General features: G+C 27.4%; 1 pseudogene; it reads right to left on the bottom strand.

Annotated features, from left to right (window-relative positions):
* Positions 1-263: 263 nt before the first annotated feature.
* Positions 264-2,234, bottom strand: LOC114179238 (putative calcium-binding protein CML13 pseudogene; annotated as a pseudogene).
* Positions 2,235-15,858: the final 13,624 nt, after the last annotated feature.

Raw genomic sequence — 15,858 nt, 5'->3', positions numbered from 1 at the left:
AAAATGTTGATATTTTGCATTTTTGAAATGTTTGTATTTTTTGGATGTTTTTGAGATTATTTGAAAAATGGTGTCACACGAGCAAACGACCGAATAGACCATAGAGTGCAAGCGACCAGATAGACACAATAAGGAGAAGGAGAACTTTTTTTGATTTTTTTTCTTCTATATTTACAATTTTTATAATTTTCAAATATAATTTTTTTTTAAATAATAATAAAATAAATAAATAAAAGGATAAAATAATTTAAGAAGGATAAGAGTGGAAAACCAAATATGGAGAATATATGAATAATTAATAAGAGGTACATAAAGTAAATTGAAGTGTATTTATTAAAGGTGGGGTGCAAGCAAGTAAAGTGTAAAACAAACCCAAAGTAGGAAACAAGACATAGGATGTGCCTGGTTAACAATCATGAAGGTGTATGAAATAAATAACTGTCCAGCCCACAAGCCAAACGTGTGGTGTAAGTAGTAATCCAATAAATGCAGCAAACAATTAACACAGTCCATATATCGGGGTGCAGAATGAAAAGAAGGGGTGCACGAGAGGTGGGCTCAGACGTGGCATGCGGAACCCAAATAACCTAAACCTTAAACCTAACTGGTGAATAATCAGGAGGCAAGCCCCCTCCCTCTCTCCCTCTCGACGTCCGCACGGTTCACTGCCCACCAACACACCACCTTCACCTCTGCTTCACCACGCCACCCCACGACTGGCTTGCCGGCGACGCCAATCGACGCCGGAGACGTCGACCTCCCTCTCGGTGGCTCAACCACTTTGTTCTCACTCACGCATCGGAACCTAACTCCGAGAGACCATCGCCGACGCAGCGCTTGCAACTTCTACCGTGAACGCCGCCGCTGCCGCGACCAAAGCGTGTCGCCAATGGTGCCAACTCCCCTTCCTTGCTGAGGATTTCTTCCTTGCCCAGGCTTCGCGCGTTTCGCTGCCAGCCCGTCGTGGTTGTTTTCGCGTCGCACCACCTCACCGCCACCATTCGTGTCTAGACTCGCCGTTCAGAGCTCCGACTCGCCGGCGATTTTCTTTCTTCTCTGTTTCTGATTTGTGCTGGGGTTTTTATGGTGATTTTGGGTGTTTTGCTGTATATGGCTCGAGGATGATGAATGATGCAGGTAGAAAGGTGGGTTTGGAATGTTGTATTGATTTGCTTGCTGTGTATGCAGATTCGGGTGAATTGGAGGTAAGTGTGGGCACGTGAATCTCGTAGAAGATGGGGTGGTGGTTTTCTGGCCCGGGTGAGAGATGCGTGTGGTGCTGGTTCAGTGGTGAAGTGCGTCTACTTGATTTTCTGAGTGCAGGTTGGAGATGATGGTTCTATCAATGGGGATCATCGGATGTTAATCAAGGATTGTTATGAATGGTGGTTCTCTGGTTTTAATTATTTTGTGCAGGTTGGATGAATGGAAGATGAAGAGGATTATGATGCCATGATAATTGTACGAGAGCGTTGATAGTGCACGGTGATACTCGCGGTTTTGATAGAGCATATTTTGTTTTCCATACTCAAACAACAATAACAGGAGCGCAATATATTTGACTCAAAAAAAAAATTCTAACATAGCTGAATTCCTTCAATGAATGAAAAAAAACGACGATGAATTTGAATTAAAGTGAAAATGAAATAAAAGAAAAATTGGGAATTTGATCTCACTTAGCGACCATTTTGGTGATGAAATCTTCGTAGCGGATCTTGCCATCAGAGACGACGTTAGCCTCATTGATCCATTCGTCAAACTCAGAAGGTTCGAGTTTCTCGCCAATGCTGGTGAGAATGTGACGAAGCTCAGCGACAGAGACGAGGCCAGTGTTCTCCTTGTCGATGACCTTGAAGGCATCACGTAGCTGACGATCAAAAGGCTCAACCTTCAAATGTTTTGCCATCAGATCCAAAAACTGTGTGAAATCAAAGGGATTCGTGAGCTTTTCTTCGGCCACAATGGCCTTTAATTGGGCCTGGGTTGGGTTTCCGCCCAAAGATCGCATCAACACACCAAGCTCCGATGGAGCGATCAGACCGTTACGGTTTGTATCGAACAACGTGAAAGCTTCTTTCATCGCTGCAACTTGTTCGTCGCTTAACTCTTTACCCATTTTTTCTCAACTTCACACCCTTTCTCCTAAGATGCTAAAATGAAGAGTCCCTTTTATAGTTTCCACCAATGTGTGCCTTTAAAAGAAATTAAATTAATAACATTAACTCAAGGATTAATCACCTCTTGTTATCACATACCAGAAATTCCTTTTCATGCATACAAACTAGGTCGTGATCCGTGCAGATTTATTTATTTATTTATATTTAATATTTTAATTCAAAAATAAATATATAAGTATTATTATGTTTGAATAAATATTTATTTGCGTTATTATATTTATGTATTATAATTATTTATAATTTGTAAATAAAATATAGGAATAAAAAGCTTGATAATGTAAAGAAATAATTAAATAATTAACGAAGATGATTAAAATATGTATGAAATATATATTTATAAATTTCAAAATTGTTTATTTTGTTATTATTTCAAAATATTAATTTACGAATGCAATTGTAAATAGTTAATTTTGCAATAGTAATTGAACTGGTGCATGTTGATAAATGGGTAGAATTATGTTGGATAAATCAATGTATTAATAGACTCATCTGACTAAAATATAGACAAACTTATTTAATGTGTATTGTTAAACTTGTTTAATCAATGCGTTGACAAACTTGTTTAATATGTATCAATAGACACATTGAATTAGTGTATGAATATAATTGTCTAGTGTGTGACTCCTATGATTGGTGTATAGACAAACTTGTCTAATTAGTATTATAAGATTCGTCTAATCAATGAATAGACAATTTTGTCTAAAGTTTATTGAATGACTCATCTAATTAATGTATGAATAGACTCGTCTAATGTGTATTGCAAGACTTATTTAACAATGAATGAACAATTCATCTAATGTGTATTGCTAAACTCGTATATTCAATGTATGAACAAATTTTTCTAATGTATATTGCTAGACTCATATAATCAATGTATGAACAGAGACGTAGAATGTGTATTCCTATACTCGTGAGGAACAAACTCTTCTAATAAGTACTAATAGACTCGTCTAATATATATATATATATATATATATATATATATATATATATATATATATATATATATATATATAAACTTGTTTAATCAATGTATGATCAAACTCCTCTACTATGTAGTATTAGGTATATGGACAATCTTGTCTAATGTGTGTTACTATAACTATAAAAAATTTATAATTAATAATTACTTTTTAGAGTTTTTTTAATAACAAATTTGAAATTTTTGGTATTAATTATTTTCATAAACATAATTTCAAAAGCCATTTTTTTATATTAGAATCGTAATTAAATAGAAAAACTAAACCGAGGGCATAAATGTAATGTACCTGATATATCCCTCAAATCATGGCATAACAGAGAGAATTGGAAAATAGAGGAATCTCCTTCTTCCTTCTCTACCTCTCCCTCAAGACTGCTTTGAGGGAGACAAAGAGTATGAATTTAAGTGGATTATAAAGTGAGTGATTTATAGCAGACTTTGTGAAAGTTTATGAGTTATGTGATTAATTTGATAGATTAGAAATTAAGTTTAATGGAAGGAAAAACAAGATTACCAAATTGTCCTTGATTTTTAAAGTAATTTAAAATTATAACTAAATAAGTTAGATTTAATTTAGGAAAAAACATTAAAATGAATAAATTAAAATAACATATTTTAATAAAAAAATATTTATACAAAATTTTAATGAAAAAAATTATAATTAATAATTACTTTTTAAACTTCTTTAAATATCAACTTTGAAAATTTTAAATTTAATTATTTTTGTAAACATAATTTAAAAAGCCTTGTTTTTACACTATTATCATAATTAAATTGAAAAATAAATTAAGGACATCAATGTAATGTAATCTACCTGATATACCCTTCAAATCATGACATAAGATAGAATATTATAAAATAGAAGAATCTCCATCTTCCTTTCCTTCTTTCTCCCCCTCCCTGAAGACTTATTTGTGGGAGAGGATGAATTAAGGTGGATTAGAGGGTGAAATTTATGTTGTTCACTTTTAGGGATTTAGAGGTGAAAGTAAGTGGTTTCAGAATAAAGTTTGTAAAGATTTATGAGTTATGTGATGGATGTGATATATTAAAAATTTATTTTGTTGGAAAAAAATGAAATTACCAAATTGTCCTTGATTTTAAGAGTAATTTAATATTATAATTTGATAAGTTAGATTTACTTTTGAAAAAAATATTAAAATGAAAAAATTAAAATAACACATTTTAATAAAAAGTATTTATAAAAAGTTTTAATAAAAAAATTATAATTTATAATTACTTTTTAAACTTTTTTATAACAAGTTTGAAGTTTTTGGTATTAATTAACTTTGACCAAACTAACGCAATAACAAAATTGAATCATTTTTAAAAAACAAGTACCTGGTTGAGACAAAAAAATTGGAGGACCAATTTGGCACAATTTGACAAATATAAGAATCAAAAGAGTAATTTAACCTATATTTTTTCTTCTTTTTGTTATTTGTATAACATATAATATTTTCTTATATTAATTTGTAACAACAATTATATAATGTAAATTATTAAAGAGTAATATATAATTTTTTTTAATAACAAAAGATATATTAATTATTATGGTAAAAAACCAAATTTAAAAAATAATAAAAAAGTGTAATAATATGTCAAACACCAACTAACAAAATAATATTGAAATAAAAATAGAACATAAACAAATACTTGTGGTAGAACTTAAACTAAAATTTTATTTTATACTACTTTTAAACGTAAGAATATAATTGTAATCTAACAATTTTATTTTTTAAGACATTATTTTATATTCATTACATCTATCAAATCATTCAAAAACTTTAATTTCAAAATTTTTCACTTTTACCTTTTCATCCCTCAAAATAAACAACCTCATTTTTTCTCTCTCAATCTCTCAAATTTATGTACTCAGTTTCTCTCAACTCTATCCTTAAAAACAAACACATCCTAAAGATTAATACAAGGTGGTACAGGTATAACAAAACTCATTCTCCTCCTACCTCATTGTCTCAGCTAATGATGAAGGTATGTTTCATAAATATTTTATATTATAAATTTGCATTTCAGTAAATTTTTTATTATATTCTATTTTAATATATATATATATATATATAATTTAGAATGATGCTTGATAAATTATACTAAAATATTTTTGTCCCATCAACGTATTATATAAACTAATTGCAAAGGAAGAAAACAAAATGATTTTGAAAAATAATATTTTGTTTGAATATTTTAACACCCCATACTAACTGTATAGTGAAAAGTATCACTATATACATATATGATATAACTAACAAAAGATTTACATGAGTTTTTCAAAATGCTATAAATATTCATATAACATAAACCTTTTATGTTAATTCAAAACCAATCGCTAAATATTCAACCCCATTTACCTGTGTAAGTATAATATTATTATTAGTAATATTAATAATAGAAAACATAAAAAGATAAAATTATACATATTTTAAAAACAATATACATACATGTGCAAGTTATAACTTCAAACAAATAAATTCACATCAAATAAAATCTATATACTTTACTTTAACATGCTATTTATCTAAAAATCTTAATTCTAATGAATACAAAACAATAACCAATCATATTGTAATACATTGTCTTCAATCTGTTTCATCACAAGTCAGTTCATTATAAACACTTTTGATCTACACATATTTCACTTATTTAAATCACGGTAAGTTCATCACAAAAATTATTTTGTGATAAAAAAGTATGTTAATGGATAAAAAACTCTTAGTTTTTATTACCTCAATGTAATTTAAAATATCAATAAAGTAAATATATTTTTTCAAAGACAAGTTTCCCATTCTTGATATATCATTTTAGGTATGTGACTCTTCTCATCCGATTAAAACATAAATATAATCAATTTTAATCCATTCGTCAAATCTTACGTCAATACACATGTCAAATTCATATGCACAAGCACTTAAACACCTCTAAACATATGTAAATTTTATAAACTTCTTAAGAATAAAGCAAATTTAAACTATAAATCAACTAGTTGTTCTCAAATTTTATTGGTTGAATCTTGGTTCATTGGCAAAATGTATGAAATTTATTGATATATATATATATATATATATATATATATATATATATATATATATATATATATATATATATATATATATATATATATATAATCATTTGTTCCTTGTAAGTCTTTTTTTTTTTTCTGTTCTAATAAGGTTTGGGTCTAACCTTATTAGAGGGTCCAGGTCAGCCCACTAGTTGTCTCCAGAACCCTCATTCAGCCCCCCTCACTTTCATTTCTATCTATTTTCCAAAAAAAAAAAGGTTAAGCTCCCTTTCCCCACCTCCTAAGATAGAAAGCTCTACTAGGTTTTGAGTTACTCCTTCCTACAAAGCTCAAACTCTTTGAACGCTCCTCCTTCACGTAAGTTGAACTAAACCCCGAACCTTTTTTCCGTTCTGCTTTTGTTATGTGGTATTGGCCTTTTTCTGTTTGTGACCATGACCTCAATATTCCCTCTTGCTTTTGGTTTTCAGCTCCTTAAATAGGGGTCTTCTTGTGGTGCTATGTTGTTGGACCTTGTTTGGCTTAGCTAAATCCTTGTCTAAGGTAAGGGAAGCTAGGGTTTCATGTTTTTAAGTTATTTTTGCTTGTTTTTGATCTGTTACACATTCTTGATGCTTGAATAATGTTGATGATTGCGTGAAAATATCTTGCTTGCATTTCTGGATGTTGTTTTGTGCTATTTTTCTACCATGCATGCATGAACAAGGGTGAGAACTGGTATTCTCGCCCAAACGAGCATGTCTCGCCTAGGCGAGAATATCAGAAGTTCGCCCTGGTTTCTGCTTGACCTCTCGCTCAGGCTAAGAACTTTCATTTTTAGTGATGAATCATCTCGTTCAGGCGAGAAGTTCTCACTTAAGCGAGAACTCGTGGAAACTTGTTGTGCTCTCTGCTCGAGTTGTCGCTTAGGCGAGGGACTTCAATTTTGGGCAAAGAGCAATCTCGCTCAGGTAAGAAGGTCCCGCTTAGGCGAGAACTCGCAAAACACTCACTATGCCACTATTAAAGTTCTCGCTCAAGCGAGAATACCTAGCTTTAGCGAGAGAGTCTTTGATCGCTTGGGCGAAGGCTTCTAGCTTAAGCGAGGATGATGTAAACTTGTTTTTAATTCCCCTGTTCAATTTGTGATTGGATATATATCTTGAAAATGCATGAAGTATAGGACCATGCATGTCTTATGAGATTTTATAAACTGGAATTGGTGAGCTTGGTATTAATTAAATAATGAATCATGGCTGGTTGGTTGAGTATTGGCATGAGATTTGGATGTCATGAGATAACATGTGGAATATGGTGTGAGAACATGTATGTGACATGAATTAGACGTAATTTCATGAATCTCTTGGTGAGATTTCATGGTGGTGTTGTAGTGTATATAATTAGATAAGGATTCAAGTAAGGTTGCATCCTAAAACTTTACAGAATAAGTTAGTCTCATACAGAGCGTACTCATTCAAGTGGTGAGAGTAGTAGGAGACCCTAGTCTTTGGCAGGATAATAGTCCTAGATGAATGAAGGCTAACTTTGTGCGTGGTAGGGTGAAACCCATTGGCAATGGCTCTGCAAAGCACTAGAGGCCACCACATGTGCAGACATCTAGTGAATCTGATCTTATTATATGTATCTGGATAATTGAGTCATAGAGTCCTTTTTATTTGCTATCACATGATTGAGTGCCTACTGTTTTGCATGTTTATAATATGTTTTAATTAACTGCTTGCCATAACATGTTCAAAATTTTCTTTTTTTTACTCTAGCTTACCATTTCTCTATGTGTTTGTGTTCTTTGTTTGGTTTTCCTTTTTACGATGATCACCAATTTTTGGTGTGAGCGGATGTGGAAGTTCTTGGTGATCGTACAGGTGATGGTGATGTTGCTGTCTAGTTTATGTGTTTAATTATTACTCTTTTTGGGCATTCTTTTAGGACCTTGTTGCTTTTGTAATTTCTTGCTCTGTGAGCAATCCTTTGATAAACCGTTGTTCTTTTAGTTTTGTTGGCATTGTTTTATGTCGAAGTTCTCCTTTACAGTATAATTTGGGATAACTATTATGACTAACCCTTTATACTGCATATCTCGTGCTCTAATTATTTATAATTATGTGATGCTTCTTTTGCTAGAATTATTCTGTTAATAGGGGCGCTACTCTTCCTAAATGAGATGAATATAAAGTATTATGAAAACTATTAATTCCACATTATTCACAAAACATGTTTCAAATTCAAAACTAACCCGTCTACTAATTCCAACAAGTTCTAGATTCACTTTGCACATATTTAGTAAATAACTTATATGTTATAACTATTATAACTAAAATTGTTCGTACCAACTATTTATTAAGTTAAAAACAAATGAAAATCATAATATCAATGAATTCAATTTGAACATCTTAACACAAACTAAAACTAAATCATTTCAAGCAATTATCCATCATTAGAGTATAAATCATTTATGATTCACAAATAATAGTTCTTACTCACAAAAGTTAAAAATAAAAAACTCAAATTATAATAAACTCTTAAAAGGCTTAAAAAAAATTCACCAAATCAACCATTGAGGGAATCTTATTTTTCAATTAAAATAATATTTGAAACCTAAAAAAATAGCAAATAGAGTCACACAGATATGGGTGAAGAAATTTTTGAAGTAACAGAACATGTTCTGAATCAAATTATGATTAGTTAGAAATATTATATTCTTAGTCACCTTTAGTTGTTGGAGTTTGTTGAAAAAAATTATAAATAACTTCAAAAGTTTTAAAAAAATAAACAAGAAGTTAGAAAGATACATATATAAAAAGAAAGAAAAAATAATAGAAAAAGGAGAAAAAAATGAAAGTAAAATAGTATACGGGTCTCAGAAATATTCTCCTCCATGTGCTATAAATTAAAATAGATATACATAAGTCACAAGTTGTGACTATTAAGTAGTTAAATCCAAGCATACTATATGTAAATCCAATTCCAATTTGTATATTTAAGAGTTTGACTTACTATTTTCTCACAAATTCTTGGCTGTATAACTATGCTTCAATATTCAGTTAATGGATTATAGCAATAGTGTCCTAAACTACAGTCAAACTTTATATTGTCCCATCAATGGTTTTAAAAGGGTTAAATATGTTTTTGATCCCTCAAGTTTGAGTGAATTTTGGAATTAGTCCCTTTTCGAAACTTGATACCAATTTAATCTTTCATCTTTAGAAATGTGTGGATTTAATCTTTTTTACCAAATTTTGTTAAGTTTATTTGACATTTTAAATACATTTTATGATAATATTTAAGTTAATATTGAAGCAAAAGTGTGTCAAACGGTGTAAACAATTCAAATATTATCATGAAATGCGCTTGAAACGTCAGATAAACTTAATTTTGAATAGTAATAAAAGTGACAATAACAAACAGATCTAATTATATATCATATTATATTGGTTAAAATAAATTTTTTTCTAATTTTTGCTAAGTTTTGTCAAAACAGTTTTAATGTTATTTTTGTGTTCAAATAGATATTAATTTTCGCAAATTTTGTTTAATTAAATATTTTTTGTTAATATCGTTTAAATCATTAACGGTCATGAATGGTGATGGTCACGTATCACTTCGTGATTTTTTTTTAATTTTTTTAAATGTCCACACGTGTCAATCCAGTAGTGTGTCATGTGTTAGAGTCAATGTTTTATATTCAATTTGATCCTTATATTTGTTATTTTTATTCATTTTAGTCCAAATTTTAGTTAAAATTGATCAATTTTATCTTTATCAAAGATGAGACCAAGTTTAATTTTTATATACAAATTATAATGATGTAAATTTTAATATATTATATAAAAATGTTTATTAAAGATATAAATTTTAATACTTATTTATGGAATTTTATCGATACTTGTTTATGGAATTTGATCTCATTCCAAAATTAAGAGAAAATGTTATTTGGAGCAGTGCAATAGTTGCAATTTCTAATTTGAATGGCCATTGTACGAACTGTTGAACCAATAACTGAAAGAAAATGAATCTTAAGGCAATTTGTTTTTTACCTCCAAAAAATTATTTCCGTACTCAATTCTTTTTTTATATTTTGTACACTTTAAAATAGAAAAAATGTACTGTATTTCAAATTATACATTCTAAAATACATTTTTTTTTATAGAAATACATATTAAAATCACGGAAGCATGGCCTGAATGTAAATGGACCTGTGTGGGTTACTTATAGCAGGCCCAATGCACTCTAACTGTAGATAACAATTTTATTCAGATATTTTTGTGATCAAGATGGTGCTATACTCATAATCTCCATGCATTTTATACATTACTCCAATTGTTTATATGTTATATTATCCTATAAAAGAAAATAATTATCGTATATTAGAAAATAATGGTCCAGAAATTATTTTATATTAAAAACTAATGGTCTGGTAAGACTACACTTTATAACCTTGTCCCATAAGTTTACACTTGTCCACTAATTTGGGTTTTATGATTAGGGATGACAATAGAGTGAGACATTCTCATAAAAAAAATCATCCTTATTCCTTTACTCAAATTCAATAGGTATCAAAATTTTGTCTCATCCCATTTTTATCGGATAACGGATATATACTCGTACCTATACTCATATCCGCTTTATTACTATTTCAATATTATTTAATTAATTTTTATAAAATAATAAAAAATTATGGTAAAAGAAATATAATATTATCAAATATTCAATATTTAGGGGAGAGTTGTTTTTTTGATATCAAATATTTAGAAAGAAATTATAATCGTATACATTTCAAATTAGAATACTAAATAAAATTTCATGAAAACCAAAACATTTATTAAATTTGTAAACATTAACGAAATTTAGTTGATAAAATTTTAAAATATTTAAAAAATGAAAGGAAAACAAATATTCAAAATAAAATATATTTTAAAATATTTGTTTACTTCAATTTTTTAAATTCTAATGAATCTATTTTGTATATACTAATAAAAGTTATAATACATCACTTGAAAAAATTCAATCAAAGAACAAAAATTAAACTAATAATAATAAAATTTTAGTATAAATTTTGTATTTTTTGAACTTCGATATGTGTTTGATGATGATAAAAAAAATTTATGGCAATTACATTAACATTTTTTATTAATACACTAAATAAAACTTATTTATATAATTATAAATACAAAATTACAGTATAATAATGAATATAATAATGAGTTAGAAAATAAAAAATAATTACATAAAATATATCAAAATAGTATTCTACATGAGAAAAATAAACAATAAATGAAAATATTAAAAATGTATCAAATGTGTGTCTTAGAAACAATTTGAAAGACTATTGAATAAAATCGCTGAAAGGAAAATAAATGTATAGTTAAAAGTATGATAAGATGAAAAATCCCTTAAAAATTTAAGAAAATTTTTCAAATATCAACATAACCAATGGTTGAGAAATAATGAAAATTATTTTAGCGAAACACAAGAGTTATTATAGTGAAACAAAAGTTAGTAATAATAGAGTAAATATTTTTTTTATATTACCTAGTAAATGAAAGGTTTATTCTATTGAACACTTCAATCGAGATTGTTAAACATTTTCATGTAAAAGAAAAATATACAATAAATAAAAATATTAAAAAAATGAGAAATATTCAAATGTGAGACATATAAAATATCTAATTGACATAGATCATTTGAATATAATTACATAAAAATTATGATTAGATGAAAAATATATCGAAGATGCAAACGAATTTCATTACAATACATCCTATATTCATCCTCTTACCTAGTTGAAAAAAATCAAAAATTCTCCGTACTCATGCCCATAATTAGTTAATACAAAAATGATCCGTTCAACCAGGGATAAATTCAAACAATAAAAACGAAAGAGGGCTTATTTGCTATACATGTGGTCTTTGTCTGTTACAATACTTTGATACCTCAAAATGAAACATTAAATAGCAAGAATAATAAAAATAGTAAACTAGTTTCTTATTCATGATTAAGAATGAGTTGTCTCAATCCACTTACCATTTTGAAAATTAACTCGTATTGTTTTTGAAGTAAATCAGACTTCAAGTCATATATGCTTAGGGTAATAATATTTTTTAGGCTTAAATATACATTTGGTCCCTATTTTTGTTGATTTTATTCAATTTGGTTTCTATTTTCGTTTTATGTTCAATTAGGTCCTCATTTTTGTCAAATTGTGGTCAATTTGGTCCTTTTCACTAACGGTGTTTAAATAGTTAACGTTTTTGAATAGTACATGCCACGTGTCAGTTCCTGTTTTTTTTTATTTTTTTAAATTTTTTTTTAAATTTTTTTAATTTCAAAAAAAGTGTCCACGTGTCAAGTCACAATTGTGCCACGTGTCAATGCTAGTGCCACGTGTCAATTTCTGATAGTATTATTTTTTTTGTTCAATTTAGTCCCTATATTCGTTATTTTTGTTCAATTTCGTCCCTATATTCGTTATTTTTGTTTAATTTAGTCCCAAATTTTGTGAAAATAGAACCATTTAATTTTTAAAATTGACATTATTATTACTTATTTTTTAAATTTAATTATAAATTATAATATTTAATTATTAATTGAATATAATTCTTAGATTCAATTGTTAAATAGAATATAATTATTTAAATATTATTAAAATATAATTATTTAAATATTATTAAAATATAATTATTTAAATATTATTACAATATAATTATTAAAATTTTAAAAATATATATTAACATTTGTAAAATTTACATTTAAATTTAAAATATTTAATATTTTTATTGCATTTTAGATATTAAAATCTAAAATATTTTATATGTAAATGTTAATTTTACAAATATTAGTTTATTTTGAATATTTAAAATATTTTTATATATCAATTTTAAAAATATTTTAGAATATAAATATTAGAAAAAAAAAATTATATTTTCATAATATTTTAAATAATTATATTCTATTTAGAAATTAAATATAAGAATTTATTCAATTTATAATTAAATTTAATAATTTATAATTGAATTTAAAAAATAATAAATTTAAAGATCAATTTTAGAAAAGATATTAAATTTAGTGTCAGACTAAATTGAACAAAAGTAACGAATATAGGGACTAAATTGAACAAAAATAACAAATATAGGGACTAAATTGAACAAAAAAAATAATAATACCACAAACTGACACGTGGCACAATTGTGACTTGACACGTGGACCATTTTTTGAAATTAAAAAAAATTAAAAAAAAAATAAAAAAAAATAAAAAAAAATAAAAAAAAATAAAAAAAACCAGGAGCTGACACGTGGCATGTACTGTTCAAAAACGTTAACTATTTAAACACCGTTAGTAAAAAGGACCAAATTGACCACAATTTGACGAAAATGAGGACCTAATTAAACATAAAACGAAAATAGGGACTAAATTGAATAAAATCAACAAAAATAAGGACCAAATGTATATTTAAGCCTATTTTTTATATACAAATTATAATTATTCTTTTATATTTGAAATTATTTTTGTATTATTTTAGCAAATCAACTCAATACAAAGTAACAATTAATTTGATTTGAATAGTATAAAATAACAACAGTGTTTTTAAGACAATAAAAACAATTTAATGACCAAGTGAGGATAATAACACACATGTACAGTAGCAATAATTAATATATTTTTATTTGAATTTTTAAAAAATTTATTAATTTTTGTATTTTGAATAAAACATTATTTAAATTAAAATTCTAAGACGAGCTTGTTAGATATTTTAATAATATATTTTTGTATGAAAAATTAAATTGAAATCTGAAAACAATAATATTATTTATAATATTACATATAGAGGAAATATACTGGTTTATTATTTATATTTTGTAATTATTATTATCTTATCTTTGTAAGGACTACCTGAATTATTATTATTTTTTTGCGCAATTTTATTTTTTATTTGATCTCTTCTTCTCATTATATTTATCCGACAATTACACTGTTTTTAACTCTATTACTTAACATCTTCTTACATGACATTATAAATTATTTACGAATTAATAATATAATTTAAAAAAATTACAACTAATTACGTTGTTTATGTAAGATAAACTGTTTCAATAAATTCATTATAACTCTTACATTGCTATTTTTATAGTTTATATATATATATATATATATATATATATATATATATATATATATATATATATATATATATATATATATATATATATCATTGACGGCTGAAATTGGTTAAGGGTAATGTTTTAGGAGATATAATCTTAAATTAGATAGTCGTAAGAGTGGTTAATAATATTTGAAAAGTAAATTTAGTTATAAATTTATTCATTGGACATGATTTCTAATATATGTTAAATATCAATTGATGTGTGACGTATTGATATTTGGATTATCCTCTGCACGTAATTTCTATATTTTTTTTCTTGCTCCCTCTTTCGTCTCCTATCATTTTTCTCCATCTCCTTTCATATGTCATTGTCTTCTTCTACCTTTTAGATTAAAATTTTTGCATCAGGTGTATTTGTTTTAATCGTGTCCAATAAAAAAGTAAAGATATAAGAAAATTTAAATATTCATTCTTTTTTATTTTTAAAAAAACATTTTAAAAATAAAACCATAACAAAATTCTACCCTTCAAAGCTTGAAACTTAAAAGAATAAAATTTTTATTTTAAAATTTATCATCTTATTTTACTACGCCATGATAGGAATTTTATGTATAAAATTGCTATATAAAAAAACAATAGGGTATTCTGTAATAATATTTGTATATCATTATTCAAAAAACACAGCTACCTCAACAGATTATAACTTATTTCTACTCATATTTCAGAAACAATTTCCGTCTTACCATAAAAAAAAAATCTCAATTCGTTCATATTAAGATTGCAGTGAAACGACCATCCACTTATATTGGTTAAAACACTAAAAACTACTTTAAACCAAAAATATAATTTGAATAAAAAGATGTCAACACTCGCAAAGTCTGAAAAGAGTAAAAATCTGAATTTTACTAGAGTTGTTTATGTTTCCTTATCCCAATCATATCGAGAATGGTGGCAGAGATTGAGTGGCGACATGATTTTTAACTTTGATGTAGTCTTGACTTGAGGACAATTAAAGTCTCTTTCACCACAAACAAACAAAAACAAAGTGGAAAGATCCCCATTACTACTTTTTTCCTTTCCACTGCCAAATAAACAACCTTATTTTTCATGCTAATGCCCAAATACCAAATGGTGTTTGGTAAAGTGGAGAGCATTGAAAAGGATCATCACTACCTCCCTTTTTCCACTTCAAAAAATTTGATCATCCCAAAGTATACCTTTTTAAAGCCATAATTTAAGCCTGGTACAGTGATCCACACGTTTGTCCTTTTTCACACTAATTTTTCTAACCATCATGTTCATTCAAACACATTATTCTATAATCGTTAAGAATAATGCAATGTTTCTTCCTTAGTATTTGAATCGGTATCATCACAATTCAAACAGGTTTTGAACGCACATCATCCTTATCCTTCCCTTGCCGTATGGGTTCAGGGTCGGTGATGCTTTTTCAAACATCATCCTTATGTTTCTCTTGCGCAATAAAAAGGGAATTCATTTATAGCATAAATTTTCAACTTTTATAGCCAAATGGGAAAGTTGAAAAAACACAACATAGTCAAA

This window comes from Vigna unguiculata, chromosome 3, assembly GCF_037176805.1.
Source record: "Vigna unguiculata cultivar grain cowpea cultivar isolate G323 ecotype 2 chromosome 3, ASM3717680v1, whole genome shotgun sequence".
Taxonomy (NCBI): Eukaryota; Viridiplantae; Streptophyta; class Magnoliopsida; order Fabales; family Fabaceae; genus Vigna; species Vigna unguiculata.
This window is presented reverse-complemented; position numbering and strand designations above follow the sequence as displayed.